We start from the raw sequence: 24,289 nt of genomic DNA, 5'->3' as shown, positions 1-24,289 counted from the left end.
CAGGACGTTTCAGGGTTGTGGGTATTTTGTATTTTGTGAAGATATTTTTTTAAAATATTGTTACAAATTTTTTTTTCCCCAAGAACTTAAAAACTGATGATTTGTTTGCCTTCTAAGAAGCTCAAATGCAACTTCACACCTCTGCAGTTGGTTGAGATCACAAAATCAGTAATCTCCTTTGATAGTAGGCTCACTTTCCAGTCCACCTATTTCTTTGTCAGCCTCGTCGGATTGACGTCAACAATAACAACACTAGCCCAAGCAGAGGCTGGCCTGCCTGAGCCCTTGTGTATGAACTCCATCCTAGCCAGGGCTTGAACTTGGACAGCCTTTACTTTGATCGCCTACTCCTTACCGCAGACAAGATAAAAAGAGCTGTGTGAGTCCCTTAATTATCGAGTAATTGCCTCCCCAGATGACAGAAGGGTGCCATGTAGCACTTGAGAAAAATCCAGAAATCCAACCCCTCGCTCTCACTTCAGCTAATGAAAGGAGGAGATGGAAACTATTGATTTGAGTAATTTCAAAATTTAATTTAGAGGCCTCTCGGAAGGACATTAAAGTCTCAAAGAGAGGGAAAAGCTTTCAATCCCAATAGTTATTTATATTTATACAATGGGCAACGTTGGCAAATTCGAGTTCCAAAAGTAATATAAAGGCATGAGCTTGATCCTCGGAATCTTACTCGGACCCACTGAACCTAAATCGTCTTACTTGTTCCCTTCCCTTTTTCTAACAAATTAGCAGTAAAGTGTCTTGCATTCACCCACCAGGCTTAAGTCGGCCTCAGTTCTTGGTGTCTTACTTGGCGGAGACTTTTTCAAGGTTCGCGGGGGACCGTGCGCGGCGGGTTTACGGCCGAGGCCACTCTGGAGACCCGCCTGGGGAGCTAGCCCGGTGGATCGCGGCGAGCGCGGCTCGCCTCGTGGGCTTCTCTGGCTATTTTCTAACCGCACCCTCGGCCACCTCTGGGCGATGCCATCTGCGCCCGGTGTGTTAGGACGCGCGCGGGCTGGGCGCCGGCGCGTCCGGTTGCCGGGGAAGGAGAACAGAGAGAAGGACCGCAAGCATCTTGAGGTGACAAGTGCAGTTAGTTCTTCATTGTTTGGGCATTTTCCCCTCCTAGCGAATAAATCTTCTGTTGAGCCCGAGACCTAAAAGTCAACAAAGAAGGCCAGGCGCCTCGTTACCGCTCCTGCGGCCCCAACGCCCGCGTTGCCGCGGCTGCTCCCGCTGCGTAATCCCTTCCTCGGAAACCGGGACACACAAATGCCGGAACGCCCGGGGCTGGGACGCGGAGCCCCAGGGCCAGGAGGAAAACATCTGTGGTTCCGAGGGAGTGCTGGGACCCTCCCGGAGCGCGCCGGCGTCCCGCGACCCCCTCCCACCTCCCTTTTCGTCCCGGAGCTTCCAGATTTCTACACCTCGGACGCTCCTGCAGCAGACGGCCGGAAAGGGGATGCTGACCGCTCACCCGCGGTCCACCCGACTCTCTTTATTTAGGAATTTCGCCCGAGGTGGGGGAGGGGTCTCCCGAGGGGGAGGGAGGGGATGAGAAGGGAAAAACCTTCCTCTAGAGCCCTGTGCAAAGCTCCGGAGGCCCTCCGATCCACTGACTAACCGCAGAGCAAACATTTTTAGAAAACAAGAAAAAGGTTTTGAGAGTGAGTATAGTGTTGGGGAGGGGAGCTTCTGAAGTTACCTTCACCTTGTCCCAGGCCTGAAACATTTTTTTTAATTGATAAATTTAGGGATGAAGAAAAGCTCACCGGTTGTGTTCAGAAACTCCACAACTTAAATGTGTTTCCAAGTAGAAAGCAGCTCAGCGTTTTCCACAGGATAGCTACCAGTGTTTAAACCGAAGATAAAATTTAATTTCCATTGTGCCTTCGCGATCCCCTCATAGTAGAAAAAACTGGTGAGAATCATTATGGCAGGAGGGATTAAACAAAGAAAATCCTATTAAAGTTCTCAACTTCCGTTTTCAGTCTCTGAAAGCTAGATACCCGATTGATATTACTGAAAGTATAAAAAACATTATTTTACTCAGGAGTCTAACAGATTTGAATAAGCCATGGCAGTAAAGAATTCCTGGAGTGATAGAAATGGAAAACGTCGTTGTTTTGGCACTTTAAATAATTGATCTCAATTCCACGAAAATGCTTATTACATTTCTTTGCAGAAAACTTCTGTGATCGATACAAATTCCTCTCAATGCAGGCCAGTGTAGGAGACCTGTAGCCCAAATTAATTAACCTTTCCTCAAGATCAATTGGTCTTCTGTTGATTTAGCAGTAATATTGCAGAACATTTAGCTATAATGTATTTTAATGTGATACTTCAATATGTCAAGAGGAAAAATGCTTTAAAAAGATATAATTGTTTAAATTATGTAATAGGTTAATAATTTGTTTAAATGTTTTACTTTCAAAAATCAAATTTAAATTGCTTATTTGAATTGTAGTAAAATGTGTTTTGCAACTAAATGGAGTTACGATAATGTCTAATTACTTCAAGATAATTATGTGCAAAAAGGTGATTATTTGTAAGCTACCTTGGACTAAATAGGAAATTAAATTATGCTGAAATCTAGAAATAAGATTTTCCTGAACTGAAAGAATCATTGGATATGTAGAAACTCATGAAAGTAAGAATGTAATAAAATGAAATAACTTGGGAGGTTTTACAACCTTACTACTCAAAAATAGAATCCATTTGGAGAGAGAAAAGGTTTTTAAGAAGTCATTTATTCAAGATTTATTTTCTACAAATGATCCTAGTGTATCCAATTAACATTTAAAAACAGATTACTTTAAATATTCTCATTTCCCCCCCCCCTTCCAAATAGTAAAGTTTGAGACCATAATGTTTCCACTGGTGTTTCTCTTTTTAGCTCCTGGTCTAGCTCAGTTCATTGAACTTTGGACAACTGGGACTGCAGCCTTCATCTTTTTTTTTTTTTCTTCTCCAGCCATCATACTAGTAAGCAATTTGGGGCTGGAACATATCCATTCTGTTCAACTTTAACTTGTAAAGTGCATGCATTTTCCTTCTTATGAATATGTCTTTTATCTGACAAAGGAGACATTCTCCCTTGCTACCTTTCTTTTTCTAACTTCCTCATTTCTCCAATTATATTAGCTCTTGAGTGCACAAGAGCAAAGCTCATGGTGAGCATGAGCTCCCTTCTGCAACCCTGGAAAGTGAGGAGCATCCCTCCTTCTAGATATCACTTCCTGATGTTTTGGGGTTCTCTATGTCCTAGTCAACTTAGAGTATAAAAGCAGAATATTCTTTCTCAAAATCCAGAAAGGAAAGGGCTTGGATGGAATAAATGCTTGAAGACCTCAGAATTCAAGTGGGATGCCAGTCAAGGCACATCCAGAGCAAGTGGAGACCAGGTCTGGTCAGTGCTACTCAGTGTGAGTGAGATTGCCTTGGGTTGACTTTCTATTTCTTTTCTCCTCTTCAGCATTACACACCAAGGACTTTTTCTTTTCTTTTTCTTTCTTTTTTAATTCCTGAAACTAAGAAAAACAACCTGGAAATACCCCTTCCCCCAAGCATTGCCTGGAATTAGGGGAAAATGTTTTCAACTGGAAACCTCCTTAGTTTCTTTCCCCTCTCTCCCATGAAATTTCAGTTAGTCCTTTGCTTGTCTGATCATGTCCCAGGTCCGCTTTCTCTCTCTGTCCCCCTGTCTCTCTCTCTCACCCACACACCAAGGAGTTGTTATTTTAAAACACAAACAATTTAATGAGAAGAATGCAAGGGGCTTCTTGGGGGTGGGGGAGTGTTTCGTTTATACATTTAATTTTAAGGACACGTTATGCACTAGGGAGAAAGGACACTCCCGCTTAGTGCTGCACTCCTGGAAAGCTGATTTTCTTGGCGCGATTCAGGTGACTGGGGTGTTTCTGGGACGTTCCAGCAGCCCTGGGTCCCACCTGGGAGCCTACTGCTTCAGTTCCAGAGCCCAGCTACAAACGCCTAACCGCAAAGCTCCTCAACTCGGAGGGCCACCTCCTGCCGCGTTCTCCACCGCTTCTTCCTAGGTGGAGGCCGATTCACAAGCTCCAACTGCAATGAGCCGTGTTGTAGCGTAGGGCACCGGCCAGGTTTCTTCGCCTCTGCATGGAATCACTGCCTTCTGCTGACACGCGCTTCCTTTGTGTTATGCCTGGCTAATATATTAATGGGGCGGATAACCCAGATCCTTTGAGGAGGGGTAGAGGGGGGTTGGAGACAAGGAAGGGAGAGAAGGAAAGAGAACGGATCTAGCTGCTGACCCTTGGGCCAAAGTGTTGAGAGGCGAGCGGGCGGCAGGAGAGGGAGGGGGGCGCGGGTTGCGAATCCAGGTGGGGAAAGTTCACGTTGAGGGCGCTATAAGCAAACTTAAATGCCTGCACCAAGCGATTTAGAAAGAGCTATCTGATGCTAATGTGCAGCCCCGGGTTCAGAACTGCGAGGCCCGGACGCCACGCATGCTGGAGAACCTGCCCCGCTGGCCGAACGGGCCATGCGCCTCCGGGTCCCCCGCTCCGCGTTCCGCCCTCACCCGCCGCCCCCCGCCCGGAGCTGGGTCGCCCTGCGCGGTGTCCTCGAGTCACAGGTGAAAAATCCTAACTGCGTGTGACACGGATGCCCCTGCCTGCGGTGTTGTTACACCTCCGCAGACTGATCCAGCTCTAGCTGAGACAGCCACCTTAGATGCTGGATCCCAGTGACTAAACCTAAAGACTTCCAACCTCCTTCACCCACTGCCTTCCCCAGCCTCACCTCCAAAGGGCTGTCTGGCCTCCCAGTCGGGGGTCTTAACTGATTAACCACGAAGGCATCCCCTGCGCTACGCCACGAAGTGGCCGCGAGGAACTGCGACCCCAGGCCCCAGAGGACGCTCCTGGTGGGTGCGGGTCTGTTCTCCGGTTCCGGCCTCTCAGCTGGTACGGCCGAGCCCCCTCTCGCCAGGCCTGCGGCCCCGCCCGCCAGACAGTGCCGGCGCACCCCCGAGACATATGCTATCCGCAGGCCGTGCGGCCCGACGTGGTGCTCATTGCAGAGGCGGTTCTCAGCCCATCAAAAGCCCAGGCTTTCTTCAGCCGTATGGGCCGCGAGGTGAACAACAATGCCCGGGCCCCTTCACTTCAAAAGCGGCGATCAGGGGAAAGGCTCCCCTAGAGAATTTTTTTTTTTTTCCTCCTCTGCCTTTCATTCCAGGTTTAAAAAAAAAAAAAAAAGGCATCAGCAACTCCAGGGCCCGGGCGAGCCTAATGCCCTTTGATGGGGATTGAATTCATTATCTCCAATAACACAATTGTGCTTGGCCAACGAAAAGAGCAAAGCGGGGCTCTATCCCGCCCGAGGGGCCCGGCCGGGCGGGGCGGGCCAGCGAGGCGCGCTCCTGGGACCCGCTCCGAGGCGCAGTTGCAGCGGGCCCGGCCGGGATGCGACACCCCCGGCGCGCGGGGGCGCGGGCCCTCCAGGAGGCTGCAGGACCCGATGGCGCCGCCCGCGGAGGCAGCGGGGAGGGGGTGGGGCGGCTCTCGGGCTTGATTTATTTTTCGTGTCTCCCTTTGCAGCCATGCCCCGAGGGCTGGGTGTTTACTCTCTTCCCTCCCGGCCTCCAGCTGTGAAGTAGCGGGGCCCCCCCGCTCGCCCGCCAGAAAGGACGCCCTGCGCCCATGGCTGAGCGCGAAGGGCTCTCAGCATCCTGGCAGCGCAGCCCGACCCCCTGGAGTCCTGGGCTCCAAGCCAGCTATAATCGCAACGCAGCACTGATAAACCCGGCTTTAAAAAGCCCCTGTCCTGGAGCCCGCTCCGCTCAGGCTTTCACAGCAGCCACCTGCATTAATTGCAGAACCGCACCAGGAGCCTGAGCCCCGACGGCCGGACACCACGTCCGGTACCCAGGCGCCAGGCCCCAGCCCGGAACTTGAGGTGCTGTACCTTCGCTTCCGGTCGGGTGGACACTGCCCGGGACCCCTACCTCCACGCGAGCGCCTCCTCCCGGCTTCCTCTGCCATCTTTGCCCTTTCAGTTTCCTCCGGGCCCTGCGGTCCTGAGTGGACGCAGGTGAAAACAGGGGCTAAAACGGGTACTGTTAGGTACCTTGATTTCAGGTGTGTGTGCATGCGTGTGCGTGCGTGTGCGTGTATACATTTCCCTAAGAAGCAAGATCAAAGAAGACTTCTGTAAGTGTCTAAAATTTGAGTCATTTCATTGCTAGGCGTACTTTCTACGCAACCCTATTTCCCCTGTCACTCATTATTGTGGACAGTATGTGTTGCAGTTTTATTTCAATCAGATAACGAATAATAAAGAAAATAGAAACTTTTGTGCATGTGTGTGAGAATACATAAAATGCTCTATGGTAATAACCATGGGTTAGGATTAGTCATCCCTCGCCGATTAGTCATGGCTATCCCAATCTTGAAGCTTTCCCTCCACTTTTCTCTTCAGGGCATTAGAGCCAGCACACATATACTATAGGCTTCTCTGGTGGCTCAGACCCGTAAAGAATCCATCTACAATGCAGGAGAACCAGGTTCAATCCCTGGGTCTGGAAGATCCTCTGGAAAAGGGAATGGCTACCCACTCCAGTATTCTTGCCTGGAGAATTTCATGGACAGAGGAGCCTGGTGGGTACAGTCCCTGGGGTTGCAAAGAGTTGGACTAAGCAACTAGAATAATAGATATCAATAGGTAGATAGTTAGATATGTGTATGTCTCCATACACACAGATATAGGATGTGTGTATGGAGACACACACAATTAGATATGCGGATTTAGAAGAGCATACAGAAGATCCTTCTGTTCCTATGACTGTCCCCTAAGCATGAAAGCAATAAATTAAGTGATCTGTTGATTTGGGGGCAAACCAAGAAAAGCATTTCAGATGTAAGACTTTCAGCTAGGTATTATTCTCATCAAGAGATACAGGATATTTTTTAGCTTTTCTTAAAAAAATTATTTTTAATTGAAAGATGATTGCTTTACAATATTCATTGGTTTCTGCCATACATCAACAGAGATACAGGAATTTTGTTATTTATTCCCTTCAGCATTAAGTGGTGAAAACTTTACACATTTATCCCAAGAAACTTGGACCAGTTCCCCCAGTTTTTAGGCCTAGGAATCTGGGGGAGGTGGAGGAGAAAAATCTATTGTGATAGGTAATGCTAAGGAGATGACTTCAGTTCTTTCTTCCTTCATTTTCTTTTCTTTTGTTTTTTTCTCTCCTCTTTTTGTCTTACACAGTAACATCCTGAATACAGCTTACATTAAAACATGTACTTACTTTTATGAAGACTTTATGGTTTTCATTTACATCAAAAAGGATGTAAAACATTGACTTGCAGATATTCTGGATCTCTAATAAAGAGGTCTATGGGTAACACTAATCTTTAGATGAGTTATCAAACTCCAAATCTGTATTACAAATTGTCAAGGAATGAATGACTTCTCCCCTGCACCCTACCCCACATTTTATTAACTTATTAAAGAATGGATCTGAATCTTGGTGACCTAGATATTTACAGTGTGGTGTTATTTAAGTCACCTTTCATAGAGTCTCTTTTGTAACATCAAGTAGAGGTTTCATCTTCGTCCTCAATATGACATGCTAGTCCACACCTGGAGGACTGCTGTGCTTCCTTTGCTCATTACCACGTGTTTAGAAATACTGGGGAGAGAAAGGTATTTATACTGGCTAAGGATGGCAGTGCCTTAGATTTTACAGATTAACAATTTGAGTAAGAGTTTAACATAGCATGCATGACCAGAATAAGTTATATGTAGGTATAGCTATTTGGCGGAGAAGGCAATGGCACCCCACTCCAGTACTCCTGCCTGGAAAATCCCATGGACGGAGGAGCCTGGTAGGCTGCAGTCCATGGGGTTGCTGAGGGTCGGACATGACCGAGCGACTTCACTTTCACTTTTCACTTTCATGAATTGGAGAAGGAAATGGCAACCCACTCCAGTGTTCTTGCCTGGAGAATCCCAGGGACGGGGGAGCCTGGTGGGCTGCCATTTATGGGGTCGCACAGAGTCGGACATGACTGAAGTGACTTAGCAGCAGCAGCATAGCTATCTGGGAATTAATTTTTACAACATTTTGAGGACTTCAGAGTAAACACATTCTGGACTCAATGTAAGAACTATTCTGTGAGTAACAATGTGTTCAAAATAACCACCAAAAAAGCTTTAATTCCGACATATAAAGAATTATATGACTTCAGGTGAGCAGGGTGCCATAGGATGGATGAATTACTAAATAAAAAATATCATGATTTTCATGTAGGTATCTTCGATCATGAAGCAAAATTAGGAGGGAAGGAAATGTAAAGCATTTCAGTAGAAGTGAGAATTCAATGTTACCTAAAGTGCAACCCCAGAGCATATTTTAGCCCAGAGATTCACTGCCTGGGACTCCAGTACATGGTAAGAGGAAAGATGGATTTACTGTTTTCTATTCTACGCACCTGTGAGTTTACTCCCCTCAGAGTTTTCCCAAATCAAGTCCAGAATATATTTAAATGTAAGAACTGAAGAACTTCCACTTCTTGAGTTTATCAGTGTATTGGAGAAGCACTATATTTCAATGCAAGACATCTTGCCAACAGAATATTTTCTCTGATATTTTCGACTTACATTTTAAATGAGCTTCTTGGAAGATCCATTTTCATTCAGCCTTAAACCTTTTCAGATACTTGGATGTTTATGTCTCTATTTATGTAACCAATCTATACACATTTACTTTCTCTAATTCTCGCCTAAGATTGGTCCAAATAAAGTGTCCCAGGTGAGAAAGCACCTTTAACAAGTATAGGCATTTGACTTTCTATTCTTAATACTGAAAGGGGAAAAATAAAATTAAACCTCAGCAATTCCTTTCAATTATACCGGCATTATAAACAGGAAACTTGGTCCATTTGTGAATGCCATCCAAATCATGCAGCTACATCATGCAGCTTCTTCATCTTTATGTATGACTATTGTAAGAAGTAGGCTTCTTACTTCCTGGTGGCTCAGTGGTAAAGAATCTGCCAATGCATGAGACATGGACTCAGTCCCTGGGTCAGGAATATCCCTGGAGAAGGAAACAGCAACCCACTCCAGTATTCTTGCCTGGGAAATCCCATGGACAGAGGAGCCTGGTGGGCTACGGTCCATGGGGTTGCAAAAGAATTGGACATGACTTAGCAACTAAATAACAACAAATTGTAAGAGGTAAAAGAACTTCAGTTTCTCAAAACGTGTTAAGTTCTTAATTTATAAGAACAAAATCAAGAAACCAATCTGGAGGTTGGTTCATTTAAAAGAAATACTGTTCCTCGGACTAGAGAAAGTTTAGAGTATTTGTTAATCTGTGGTACACAGATTTACATGTGACCTACCAGGAATATATTATGTCAGAGTTTTCTTTAATAAAGACACTGAGGAAGTTCATTATTAAACTTCTAAAGAGAAGTTAAACTTTTAAATTTCACTTTCAGAGAATCCAGATTCTAGGTTCCCAAGGCTCTGAAGGATTCACCACTTTCTCTACAGTGACCACTGCTCCATGCTTTGCCAAGAATTAACACTCCAGACTATACGTGTCTCTCAAGTTACAACATCTCTACTGAGTCAGGCAATTAGAAACGAGATACTTATTGAATTTGACTGATAATTCACTTTGGAAGTATAATCATAGTAAGAACAGATTGAGGGTTAAGTAGGGAGGAAAAAAATGAGAAATGAAAAATGATTTCTACTACATTCCACTCACCTCCATCATCTTATAAAATAGAATAGTGAAAGGGAAAATTGGAATTGTAATAAAAGTGAAAGGTTTCAAGGCCTGTGATGACTCAAAAAGTAACAGTAAGAAGTTGTGTAATAATATTATTATCTATATAAATGTATTGAATGCAAAATTCCAATGATACCATCTTCTCCCAAGTTGTCTGTTGGTTTCTGAGATGGACAAGTTCTACCCAATTCTTGTTTCATATGGTATAACAAGTTACAGTGTTGGGTTTTATTTAAGTCTCTGGATTTGGTATAATCTTAAAAATATTTACATAGCCTTCTTAAATGAAGTGGGGTCTGCCTTTTTTTCAGGATATATTTAAAATCTCACATTCACTTAGAGTTGTTATCAGATGATGTGGTTTGTGAGAAAACCTTAGATTTTAATAATAAGCAGAAATTTACAGAGTGCCATAGACCTTTTTCTTTTAGCCTTATCTTCAGCAACAGAAAGCATGATATAGTAGCCAGTGTCCAACCTGAAAAATAAAAAAAAAAAAAATGTAGCACATAGTGAAATCCTTCTTGACTATACTCAAAACCCCCAGAATGGATTCCTCATGAGGGGTAATAAACATGACTACCATGCTGGGATCAAAGAAACAAATTTTTTTTTTTTCTTAATGTTTGCAGTTCAGGAGGTAAACATGTTCTCAAGAGAAACAAGAAAACAGAGTGTCAGGAATGTGTGAGGGAAGAAAAGATAAGGGAAAGGGAGGAAGGGAGAGGTTCCATAGCTGAAAAAGCAAAGTATTGGGGCTTCTATTGACTCACAGACTAAGAGACCGAAGGAATAAGAGATGATATGGAGGCAAATTAATAGCTGGAGAGAGCCAGAGAGTGTGTGCTGAGGAAGGGCCAGGCCTGAAAAGATTTTGTGTCGTCATAGCAACGGGCTCAGCCCTGCTCCCCCTGAAGCCCATTCAGCTCTGAGCTGCCGGAACACGTTTTTAATTAAAGCGTATAAAAGTTGTTTTGTAAGGACTTCTCCTCATCCGATAGATTTCAAAATGGTTAATCAGGCTTCATCTCCTTTTGATGCTCACAAGAGCATGGGCTCCTTCAAGCATAGAAACTGATGCTGCTGCCACTGCCCCTGAGTAAGTCATCTCCCAGTCGCACCTAATACTGCGAGTGAGCAAAACATCTAGCTATTTAGACGCACATAATCAGAGAATTCAAGAGGGAGTGGGGGGACCGTTTTATGATTATAAGTGCAAATGTTGATTTTCTTTGCTCTGGATACTATAGAATCCATCCTTCTGGATGATGGTCATCTCTGGTTGATGTTCTATTTAGCTTTGGAAAACAGCAAGCTTATCCCCCACTTGGGAGCTACAGTCCAAAAACCAAAATTAAAAGTTACAAATTATTTGTGTCAAAAAATATTTAATCTCATATGGGTCTCCTATAAAAGAGTTTTGTTGTACCTTGTACATCTTGTGTAAAAAGATGTTAACCCATTCTTTTTTTTTCTTTTTAGGGAATAAAAGGGCTTTTACTTCTAAATCCTCTACCACTTCACAATACACAGCAACAGTTGCATTTTCTGTAGTAAAATGGATGACAATAGAAAGCAGCATCTTTTGTTGAGTCACTAAACAACTTCTTAGCAGATGACTCAAACCTTCTCCAAACTTTTCATCTCTTTTTCTCCAAACCCCTGGCAGATGATCTTATTTCTAATTTCACTGAAAAGGAAAAAAAAAACAACAACAAAGATAATTTTGCCTGTCATCCATTCCTTCATCTACCCTATATTCCAGCTCAGCCTTTCTGTTCTGTACCAACACATTCTCTGCTGGTCCCGGAGGAGAAGAGTCCCGCCTCCCTTCCAGAGCAAACACATTCATTGAAGTTCTTAGTCCTAGACTGTCTTTTCCGTTTTTACTGTCACTGGATTTTTTTCTATGTCCAGGGAGTCTTCTCCTCAGCCTTGAATATGTTTTTCTATTTCTGGGGTGGGGAGGGGGAGTCCAGTTGGTTTTTCAAAATCCTCTAGTTAACATTCCTTTGCTTTCTTTCTCACTGCCAAACTTTTCAAGTGAGTGGCCATCACCCACAGTCTCTACTTATCCACAGCCTTGCAGTGTGATCCCTGAAACTTCCTTCTTGAAGATCATCAGTGGTGGCTTGCTCAATTCTGTTTTTACTCTATTTCTTTTGCTAAGTCTCAACAGCCTCAAGAGTTCTGAATATTCTTAGCAGCGTTGAACGCTCTCCTTCCAGAGATCCCCTGGCACCAACCTATCCTTAATGTCTATTTCTTCTCAGCTGCCCTTCTGTTTCTATAACTGTCTTCCCTGTCTACTCAAACCTTCACTATAGTTCCCTGAGGCTAAGTATGTTAGCCTGAGACAGCAAAACAGACCCTCATGTTTGGAAACTGGCTTGACACTTCCGAGTAGCCTAGGATGTTCTTAGGAGTTGGTCTGGCACTCACAGATAGACCTAGGTGCTCTTCTGTCAAACATCAGCCACTTTACTGAACATCATGAGGAGACAAGGCCACCTTATAACTATAGAAAAAGTGAGACAAAAAGAAGACCACTTTATAACTTTTTCTAAGCACAGATATAAACAAAGTCACTACAAATCACAAAAATGGCAAACATTCCTTCCACGTGAGTTAGGATTGGTAACTGCTGCCTCTTTTTAAAGTACAGCTTGACTTTTTAGTCTTTCCTCCTTCTAGGTAAGATTTTTTTCTTTTTTAAAGCCTTTATTGAATTTGTTACAATACTGCTTCTGTTTTATGTTTTGATTGATGGCCCCAAGGCATGTGGGACCTTAACTCCCTGAGTGGGGATCAAACCTGTATACCCTGCATTGGAAAGTAAAGTTTTAACCATCAGACCGCCAGGGTAGTCCCAAGATTTCTTTTTTTTTTTTAATTTAAATTTATTTATTTTAATTAGAGGCTAATTATTTTACAATATTATATTGGTTTTGCCATACATCGACATGAATCCGCCACAGGTGTACACGTGTTCCCAATCCTGAACCCCCCTCCCACTCCCCATACCATCCCTCTGGGTCATCTCAGTGCACCAGCCCCAAGCTTCCTGTATTCTGCATCGAACCTGGACTGGCGATTCGTTTCTTATATGATATACATGTTTCAATGCCATTCTCCCAAATCATCCCCCTCTCCCTCTCCCACCAAGATTTCTTAAGATACTCAACTGTAAAATTATCTTCAAAGCCTGACAGCATCCCACTTCACAGCCTGACGTCCCACTTTCTTGAACTCTCCCTTAAACCACCTAGCAGAAGCCCCAATACTCTAAGTCCTTTCTAACAACCCTCTTACTGAAATATCACACAGCCCTTAGGATGTGTGGTCTCTCTTGCTGGCAACAAGCAAGAAACTCAACTTGTTCAACTATAGGTATATCCCTGTACCAAGCTAAAACTCCATCCATATCTGTCCCCAACAAGATCTCCCATCTCATACCAACACCAGTTACGAGGTATTTCCATGAGTATTTAATCCATTTAAATGACAGCAACACAATTGTTTCAGTACCAACGCATGCCTCTTGATATCCATATTTCTCTCATTCTCTTTGTCACAGGCTTGAAAATTCATAGTCTTTGACTCATCCCTCTTATGGCCTATACATCTGTACTTAATTAATATGCTCTTTCAATAACCCCCATTCTCCAATCGTTTATTTCTTAACATTCTAAAGGTCACAACTTTCATACTAATGTCTAGTACCTGTTGAAATAGCCTCTGAATCTCTTTGCCTGTATACCGTTTCTAGCCTAATATTCCTGAGCAATACCTTTCAGTGAACCCAAGGAAGTCCTGCCTCTTGAGGCCAGAGTTTTAAGAGGTTAAATCGGGAATTACATATGAATGAGTAGCATGATTCCCCTCCCCCCTGCCCCTTATGAAAGATAAATGCCATCAGTGTACACAGGGAGGGATGGCAAGAATGCTCTGGTCGCCACAGAATCATTCCAGATCTATTCCAGATCTGATCTTTGAGAAATATTTGAAAAGTGAGGTGCAGTTAAAAGATTCTGGATTAGATGGGAACTGGACCATGCCTTGTGAAGGAATGTTGGATTGGGGCTGTTTGACCACAGAATAAAACTTTTCCATTACATTGGAGGATAATTTAGTTATTTCAAGCATGTGTGAAAGAAATTAGAATACATATTGCATATGTTTCTAGAAGGCAAAATTAGAGCCAGAAGGTGGCAATTTGAGAGCATTACAGATTATGCTGCTGCTAAGTCACTTCAGTCGTGTCCGACTCTGTGTGACCCCAGAGACGTCAGCCCACGAGGCTCCCCCGTCCCTGGGATTCTCCAGGCAAGAACACTGGAGTGGGTTGCCATTTCCTTCTCCAATGCAGGAAAGTGAAAAGTGGGAGTGAATTCGCTCAGTCGTGTCCGACTCTTAGCGACCCCATGGACTGCAGCCCACCAGGCTCCTTCGTCCATGGGATTTTCCAGGCAAGAGTACTGGAGTGGGGTGCCACTGCCTTCTCCAATTACAGAGTATAGCTCAATATAAAAACACATGTAGCATGGGGACAGATAGAATAGGCTACCTCAGGAAATATTGAGCTTCTCAATGTTGAACATTCAGGGGTGGACTAGATGAACACTTGGGTAAACACGTCCCTCAAATTTGTGCTTTATTTATTTAGCTGTGAGCATTAGACTGTCAATTACAGTAGATTTATTTCTTTTAAACAAAATGGACTTTATATTACACGCATGCTCTTATTTCTTAAATAGCTAGCACGCACACGTTTACCCTGCCAGGTGCTGGTGTTCTTCCCAGTGTTCCTGCGATTCCATCTGTGATCACTTTTCATTTGCCTAATCAACTCCCTTGAAGATTTTTTTAAATTAGTGTTCTGCTTGTAACATTCTGTAATTTTTTCAGGAGCAATTAATTGTAGGTGTTTTTTGTTTGTTTGTTTGACTTTCAGCTCTTTAAAGATACTACTTCATTTTATTTTGGATTCTGTTTCTTAGAGAAGTTCTCTCTTATTGTTACCATTTTGAAATTAATATGTGCTTTTATTCTTTTTTTCCATCTTTTAAAAGTTTCTGATAATTTCAACATCTGGGTCATCACTAGATCTGGTTCCATCACCTATTTTATATTTTCACATGGCTCTTCTTTCTTTTTAGTGTGTCTTGTATTTTTTAAAAATTAAGTGCCAGATACTGTGTGTAAAGTCTTCCCAGGTGGCTCAGTGGTAAAGAATCCACCTGCCAATGCGGGAAACACAGGAGACGCAGGTTCCACCCCTGAGTTGGGAAGATCCCCTGGAGGAGGAAATGGTAACCTGCTCCAGTATTCTTGCCTGGAAAATCCCAAGGAGAGAGGAGCTTGGCGGGCTATAATCCATGGGGTCACAGAGTCAGACATGACGGAGCATGCACATGCTACCCATTGTGTATAAAATAACATGGAACTGAGGTAAGTGCCCAAGATGAGAATACTTCGTTCACTAAAGGAGATCTGTTAACATTTGAAATGAGTTTGGTTTTGTGGTTGCTATAGTTTCCTTTAACATACCACAGATTTGAAATTCCCCCAATGATGAGCTCAGTTCAGTTCAGTTCAGTTGCTCAGTCGTGTCCAACTCTTTGCGACTCCATGAATCGCAGCACACCAGGCCTCCCTGTCCATCACCAACTCCCGGAGTTCACTGAGACTCATGTCCATCGAGTCAGTGATGCCATCCAGCCATCTCATCCTCTGTCGTCCCCTTCTCCTCTTGCCCCCAATCCCTCCCAGCATCAGGGTCTTTTCCAATGAGTCAACTCTTCACATGAGGTGGCCAAAGTACTGGAGTTTCAGCTTTAGCATCATTCCTTCCAAAGAAATCCCAGGGCTGATCTCCTTCAGAATGGACTGGTTGGATCTCCTTGCAGTCCAAGGGACCCTCAAGAGTCTTCTCCAACACCACAGTTCAAAAGCATCAATTCTTCGGTGCTCAGCCTTCTTCACAGTCCAACTCTCACATCCATATATGACCACAGGAAAAACCATAGCCTTGACTAGACGGACCTTTGTTGGCAAAGTAATGTCTCTGCTTTTGAATATGCTATCTAGGTTGGTCATAACTTTCCTTCCAAGGAGTAAGCGTCTTTTAATTTCACGGCTGTAGTCACCATCTGCAGTGATTTTGGAGCCTAGAAAAGTAAAGTCGGACACTGTTTCCACTGTTTCCCCATCTATTTCCCATGAAGTGATGGGACAGGATGCCATGATCTTCATTTTCTGAATGTTGAGCTTTAAGCCAACTTTTTCACTCTCCATTTTCACTTTCTTCAAGAGGCTTTTTAGTTCCTCTTCACTTTCTGCCATAAGGGTGGTGTCATCTGCATATCTGAGGTTATTGATATTTCTCCTAGCAATCTTGATTCCAGCTTGTGTTTCTTCCAGTCTAGCGTTTCTCATGATGTACTCTGCATATAAGTTAAATAAGCAGGGTGACAATATACAGCCTTGACATACTCCTTTTCCTATTTGGAACCAGTCTGTTGTTCCATGTCCAGTTCTAATTGTTGCTTCCTGACCTGCATACAGATTTCTCAAGAGGCAGGTCAGGTGGTCTGGGATTCCCATCTCTTTCAGAATTTTCCACAGTTTATTGTGATCCACACAGTCAAAGGCTTTGGCATAGTCAATAAAGTAGAAATAGATGTTTTTCTGGAACTCTCTTGCTTTTTCCATGATCTAGTGGATGTTGGCAATTTGATCTCTGGTTTCTCTGCCTTTTCTGAAACCAGCTTGAACATCAGGAAGTGTGAGCTGGATTTCCACTATTCTGGGTTTAGTGTAAGGCTTGGAGAACTGGAGGGTGGTTTTCTGTTTCCCTGCTCCACCCTAAGATTACAGCAGGATCTCTAGGCCTGCAACATTGAGACTGTCTCTTTCCATGTTTTTGATCCCCCCACCAGTACATGGCTATTATATGAACCAGTACAGGGCTTCCCTTGTGGCTCCGCTGGTAAAGAATCCACCTGTAATGCAGGAGACCTGGGTTCGATCCTTGGGTTCGGAAGATCCCCTGGAGAAGAGAAAGGCTACACACTCCATTATTCTGGCCTGAAGAATTCCATGGACTGTATAGTCCATGGGATTGCAAAGAGTCAGACACGACTGAGAGACTTTCACATGGCTATTACCTGTTACAAGATACAAGTTTCACTGGGGCAGAGAAGGTTGCTCAGCTTTCCAGCTCCCATCTCTGTCTTAGGCAGGCTGTATGCACCTCCTCCAGCGGCGGACAGTCTCTGCCTCCTATTCAGCGCAGGGTCTAGAGCACAGGGAAGTTCCCAAATTCTACTTCAGTGTTGGTGGGACCATCTTAGGTGTGAGTGAGTTTGGGTAGATCAACCTGATACAGTTGAAGCTGGTCTATTTACCCTTTACCCTTACTTCTTTGGCAGAACTTTCCCAGAGTCTAAGTTAAAAGCTGAGTCTTTCCTCCTCTTTGGTGAGACTTCACCCCAATTTTTTGTCTCCTTAGCATCATAGGACTAATTCTCTTCTTAGTTATTTTTTAAATCTTCTTAGCAATTGTTTTTTGTTTTTTTTTTTTTTTTTTTAACTCGGTTTCTCTGTGTTTTGTCCTGAATTTAAGCCTCTAAGAAATCAGAAAATGCCTTTAGGGAAAAATTGTACACAGCACATTGGTCTCCAGTCTGTAGCTCTCTTCTCCAAATCATGGCTCCTCCTAGCATAGCTGTTTAATTAGTTCTAAACTCCATTTTTGTTTCTCCAGCTCAAACTGCCACAAACTGGAGAAGCTGCTTTTGCTATACTTCTGTGTCCCAAACCTTGACTAGGCAAACACCCTGAGGGAAAAACACAGCTGCGAAGGCAGGGCTCACCTCGTGTATTTTCCTTCTCTCCGGGACCCTGGCCCCTCGGGTCTCGCCTGCACTGGTTGTGCTTCAGTGCCTTCAGATTTTGTTTTGTTTGACTTTGCATTTTGTCCAAGTTTTGTAGTTATTCTCTTGATCTCATTCTATCAACTCTGTTACAGCCAGAAGTGAGACACGTTTCCTATTTATATTCTAAACCCTGGTCCCGAACGATCAAGTCTCGGTGAGTCTTATGAGACCCTCTTAATTATCTTGTGTTCAAGGCTCATATGCACCCTCTTACTCATAATTTGTGGATTGACGTATATTTGAGATCACATTATGGTAGCATTATTGTTCTGTAAATTTTGGTTGTTTAGACAAAAAAGATCATGTCATTATATATGGTAATTCTAGAAGAATTGAATATCTTGATATTATTTAATCTAGTATGTTTGTTTTACCTAAAGGGCAGAGAGCCACAGATTAACATCATCATGAAGAGCAAGCCTTCACACTTAAAATTCAGATCAGTGTACAGGATTCCTATTGGAGTTTAATTTACACTCTGAATAAGACAATGTCCTTAACAGAGGACACTCATGGAAAGTTAGATAAATACATAACTGATTTAAAGCAATACAGTAGTTGAACAATATATAGAAAATAAGTACAGTAATACTTGAATCTAGGTTAATCCAAAAATTCCCTTGAAAATGAATTTTAAGCTTGATTGCAGATAGCTGGAGTGATAGTAAACTGTGTTGGTGGAAGTGAATAGGTAGAATATTCCAGGGGTGAAGGACATTTTAAGCTAAAGACGGTTGGCAAATAGCAAGAAGATGAAACATTATGGTAGAAATGGAAGTGTATTAGTATTAAGCAGTTTTATAATGTCTACGGAAACAGGAAAGATATGAAAAGGCATATAATCTGAGTTTATATAAGCTAAGTCATGTAGGATGGACTGAAAGGAGGAAATGACTGATATTGAATGATCCTTTTAAGGGAGTTGTAGTATGGTCACCACCTAAATGAGGTAGTGATGTAGACAAAGTGGAAGGATTTAATTAATACTATTACTTGTGGACTCTTTCAGTGGAATGGATGGAGCTGAAGATAGGGAAGAGTTTAAGAGAATAAATATAAGGAAACCAAATACCATTTTAAAAAATGCTATTTAAGGTGGTTAAACTGAGGAAGTGACAAACTGTTCTTGCAGATAATATGGTAGGATGGAATTTCATGACAGGGAGGATAAAATATTTGGTTGCTGTCTTTGTCTAATTGAATTTTAGGGGGTGAGTCTCTGAGATTAATGATTAATTTTTGTTGAATAATTGCTACATGTAAAACATTGCAATAGTTATAGAGCTATTTCAGATGGTTTTTGGTCTCAAAGAATGTATAGTCTGATAGGAGTGATGAGATAAAACAGTTTCTCCACCATGGGAAAAAACAGTAGAAAATGACAATTTCAGTTCCTAGCACATAGTAGGTGGATGCTGAATAAAGGTTTGTTGAATGAATGAATGAAAGGCATAGAGAGGCACATATAAATCCAAGAGTTGAGAAGAAAATCTATATTTGGGAAAATTTTAAGAAAGGCTTTTACATGGAATATGACAATCCAGACCATAAGTGTCAGACAGTATTTAGATAGATTTCAGGGAGAGGGTAGTTCCAAGTGGAAGTAACAGTGTCAGGAAATGGAAGATAGAAAGTTCAGAGTGCATAGAGAGCAAGGTGAAGTTGAAGCCTGAGAGAGGAAGCTATGGGAATAAAAAGTTGAGAAAGTAGGCTGGCAAAAAAAGTCTGGAGGGCCTTGAATGCTCAAAAGAATTTGGAGTTTATTCAGTAGGTAATATTTGGTGTTAGAAAGATACTGTATGGACTGTAAAATATTTGAACTGCTTGAGGATATATGGTTAGAGGTATAAAGAGAAATTATATGAAAGATGGAAGAGAGGAAAGAAAGAAACAGTTTCATCCAGGTACACTTTGCAAATAAGAAGTTCCTGAAAAGAAAACAGGAATAGAATTAGTGATCAAAGACATTCATAATACAAAGGTATAGATATGACCCTCCTTCAGTGCTAAGACTCTTGCCAGAAGGATTGATGCTTCAGCTTGTCCATGTGGAATGGAATTTATTTACTAACACAGAAAAAACTCCACTATATCACTAGCACTTAATTGTGCTATGCAATGTGAAATTCCTTATTGAATCTTTTCAGAGGTAGTAAGTTAGGAGGTAATCCTGGCAAAAGTAGTCTATATTCACTGTCCATTTCTGCATTTTTCATTCACATTTTAATTCACTGCAATTTGGATTTTTCTCTCATTATAGTAGAAACTGCTCTCATTAAAGTCATCATGGACTCTTTAGTTGCCAATTCCAATGGCACTTAGCTCCAAACTATCTCCTCTGGGAAGCCTTCCCTAATCTCACAGAGAGGACAAGGTACCCTTTCATCTGTTCTGCCAAAGCATCCTGAGCCTACCCCTGTTATGGTACCTATGATACTGTGTTGTAATTATTTAGTTTTGTCATTCTCTCTGGATGTGATTTCCATGATAGAAACTGTATCTTATTCTGTATCCTCAGTACCTAGGATGGTGTTGTTTGAATTAATGATAAAAAAATAAATAATAATGCCCCCTCTATTACCCATTTCAATTCTTTCATGAAGATATACTTTTAGAGAAATACTGAAACCTTCCAAATATAATCAGCAAAAATATCCTCTGAGAATACTACTTTTACCTTCACTTGTACTGTAAATTATGTGCATGATATTAAATAACTAATTTATTAACAGGGCTTAGATGTTTTACATTTTACAGTTGTCTCTTGTCATCTATCCCTTACCCATTGCCACAGTACATTATCCATAATTCTTGTGACTCTATCATGATTTCATTGGTAAAGGACATTTTAATTTTAGCTAAATACTTTAAGGGAGAAGGCAATGGCACCCTACTCCAGTACTGTTGCCTGGCCAGTCCATGGGGTCGCTAAGAGTCGGACACGACTGAGCGACTTCACTTTCACTCTCCACTTTCATGCATTGGAGAAGGAAATGGCAACCCACTCCAGTGTTCTTGCCTAGAGAATCCCATGGATGGAGAAGCCTGGTAGGCTGCAGTCCATGGGGTCGCACAGAGTCGGACACGACTAAAGCGACTTAGCGGCAGCAAATACTTTAAAGTGTCTCCTATGGTCAGTATGTTCTAATTGGTGCTGGATATAAGAAGATAAAATTAGAATTAATAAAAATTATACATTGCATGAACAAACTCATTATTATTTCTAATTTCATCAGACACGGCTTTTTTTCTAGAAATGGAGTTCATGGTCGGTAAAGATGCTCAGTATTTTATTATTTTGTTTTACCACACCCTTATACCATTAAAACATAATATGTGAAGACCATTCTTGTCTACATTTTTATAAATACAGACATGCACACAACCTTTTTAAATCCAATTTTGCAAATACTTTGGGATTCATCAAAATTGACACATGTGGCAGTTTGGAATTATCTTTGGTTCTTTCTCTTCCTTTTGCTCCTTTATTTTTGCCAAAGTGTTTCTCCTTATCATTTACAAAGTCCACACTTTTCATTGTTTTTTGTTTGTTTCTGGTTAACATCTGCCTCTTCAGTCTTATACTTCACTATTATCACTTCTCCCATGATCTTGTTTGTCTCTCATTTTGACCATTTTACTGCTGTAGAAGATCTTTTGGCTGTCTTATGGTAGTAGTTTTTTGTTGTTTCATCACTAAGTCATGTCTGACTATATGAGACCCCATGGACTATTGGGTTGGCACTTCCTTCTCCAGGGGATCTTCCCAACCCAGGGACTGAACCCATGTCTCCTGCTTAGCAGGTGGATTCTTTACCACCAGGGAAGCCTGCATCTTATGGTATGACCATGAATAAATAATATACTATACAGGCATCTATATATGCCATGAAGAGGTGTAGCACTATTATAAGAAAATTTGTATCAAACTAGTATCTAGTATTGGAGAAGGTAATGGCAACCCACTCCAGTACTCTTGCCTGGAGAGTCCCATGGGTAGAGGAACCTGGTAGGCTGCAGTCCATGGGGTCACTAAGAGTCAGACACGACCGAGTGACTTCACTTTCACTTTCCACTTTCATACATTGGAGAAGGAAATGGCAACCCACTCCAGTTTCTTGCCTGGAGAACCCCAGGGACGGCGGAGCCTGGTGGGCTGCCGTCTATGGGGTTGCACAGAGTCGGACACGACTGAAGTGACTTGGCAGCAGCAGCAGCAGCAGTATCTAATATAGTGTAAAGTCCAAGAGAAACAAGGATTTGAGTCTAAGAGGTAAATTAAAGTATTCCAGTTGTCCACTCATTATTATTCTGAGTTTATAATTTCCATGAAAAAGCAATAAAAATTACGAATTCAAATAGCAGTCATAGTATATAATCAAGTGCTAACAAGTGGTAGAAACTAAGCTTCAATAAATGTCATATGAGGGTTGGTTGGAACCAGTAAATGTAGGCAGGGCTGAGGAGGAGAACAATGATGGCTTGATTTGATATTACTTGTGATAAATGTCCTAACGCCCTAAATGTATTATTCATATATCCCATTTTTAAAAAAACATATTTATCAAACTAATTTCAATGTTATTGTTTAAATGAAACATACTATATAATAAGGAATGTGTGACTGCAGGAATCTGTAAATGTTTTGTTATTAATTTTTTGACAAGAAATTTTCAATTTAATAATGCTGAAGATAGTTATTTTAAGTAGAATTGAGCAATGTTAATTTAAAAATCTTATGTGTATATTTTAAATGAATATCTAAGTTTATATTCAAATTTAGTTTGTTATTTTTTTCTTAACTTAATAAAAGATAATGAAAGGGGACTTCCTGGTGGTCCAGTGGTTAAGACTCCGTGCTGCTAATGCAGGGGGCACAGGTTTGATTTCTGGTCGGGGAATTATGCTCCCGTATGCAGTGTGGCATGGCCAAAGGATAAAAAAAAAAGAAGAAAAGTTATTTGAATAATTACAAGTTTGTTGGTAGATACTATCAAAGAAAATTTATGTATTCATATAAGCAGAATTTTTTAAAATGAAAACTTAATATTTAAAAGATACTCCCTTTGCTGCTTATAAACTCATCTGCATGAGGGTGGATAGCAGCTCTGGAAGCTTTGCTTTTACTTTTAAAAAGCACTGGTGCATCTATGGATTTAAATACATTGAAAGCAATACCAGACTATGCAAACAGACTGAAGGAAAAGAGAGGTCGAAATTAGTTCTTTCGAATACATCTTCTCATCATTCCTAATGTACACTTTTCTTCTAATTATTCTTTACTTCGAATAAAGTATGAACAATGCATACATGACAATGCTTCCTAACAAGTGAACCTTAGAGAAGATTTTCAGGAAATAAAATATCCTTTACAATGTACCATTTGTTAAAACAACATAATGAACAATAAGACATGCAAGCATAACTGGCTATATATTTAACATATTTAATTTTAAATATCAGAATTAATATATTACATAAAACCACTCATACCTAAAAAGGCATAATTGTTTGTCACAATTATTTGGATATACTTCTAAGATTAAGTTCAGGAAAGCAAGGTTTGGAATGTGAAGAGTTAAAAACGCAGAGCAACAGTAACCCCATTTAGATAAGGGAATAGAGGGGTGGGGCAAAGGGAACAATGCACTAAAGTGCTTTTCTTTCACAGATCTTGGTTCAAATTAAGGTTAAATTCCACAGGAGGATATGTTTTCCCCATACGGAGTCTTAAAGGACGTGCCTTTGTTTCCAACTTCCCAGAGAAGATGTATGTTAACACAAACAAAGCATTTCATAATAAATTTAACTTTTATAGAGTGACTAATGCCCTGTGGAGATAAGGTAGACTCTCAGTCACCTGTGTTTAATCCAGGCTGAAGAAATTACGCCAAGGGCACACTGAGAAAATTCTATTCCTTTGGAGAGAATGGCAGTAACTTGGTAGGGAGCAGAAAGGGTCTTGATTTTAAAAGTCTCATTGGAATGACTCTTCCTTCCTCACTGTGAACACAGTTTAGCATTTATGTACTTTGGAAGGACAAAGAGGTGAGGTAAGCCTGCCAAAATTTGAACCTGGATTTCTGGGAACCTGTTAGTAGGTCAGCTGTCATAAATGTAAGAGAAGCTGCAAAGGAGCGGCGGATCCTAGGTAGTTGGAAGTTGGACTACAGCTTTGTTAAAGCCTGCATACTTTTTCTTCTTCTAGATCTCCAGCTAGGTGACATAGTGTTTAAAACGCCACGGAGGACCACTATCATTCAATCAAACCAGCCTTTGGTGAAGAGCTGGGGAAGAGCTGGAACAACAAAGAAACAAACAACTCTTTCTGCTGGAAATATTTATACTTAGCAGATAGAAAGAGGTTTTTCAAACATTAATTGGGGTCTTATTGACAATAATTTAGCAATCTATTTCTTCCAAGAAAGACAAACTATTTTTGTAAATAGTGCTTTTCTTTCATCTCCCATTTTCTTTCATCTGCACATTATTCTTTATTGACTAGATGCCTAATTCTTATCATTCTTGAAAATATCTCTGAATTTGTGTCTAG

General features: G+C 41.7%; 1 long non-coding RNA gene across 1 annotated transcript; it reads right to left on the bottom strand.

Annotated features, from left to right (window-relative positions):
- Positions 1-512: 512 nt before the first annotated feature.
- Positions 513-5,258, bottom strand: LOC109575704 (uncharacterized). Its single transcript, XR_002183274.2, has 2 exons — positions 1,770-5,258; positions 513-1,154 (listed from the first exon to the last, which is right to left on the bottom strand). It is a non-coding gene; the product is annotated as an uncharacterized lncRNA (long non-coding RNA).
- Positions 5,259-24,289: the final 19,031 nt, after the last annotated feature.

Source organism: Bos indicus, chromosome 21 (assembly GCF_029378745.1).
Source record: "Bos indicus isolate NIAB-ARS_2022 breed Sahiwal x Tharparkar chromosome 21, NIAB-ARS_B.indTharparkar_mat_pri_1.0, whole genome shotgun sequence".
Lineage (NCBI taxonomy): Eukaryota > Metazoa > Chordata > Mammalia > Artiodactyla > Bovidae > Bos > Bos indicus.
This window is presented reverse-complemented; position numbering and strand designations above follow the sequence as displayed.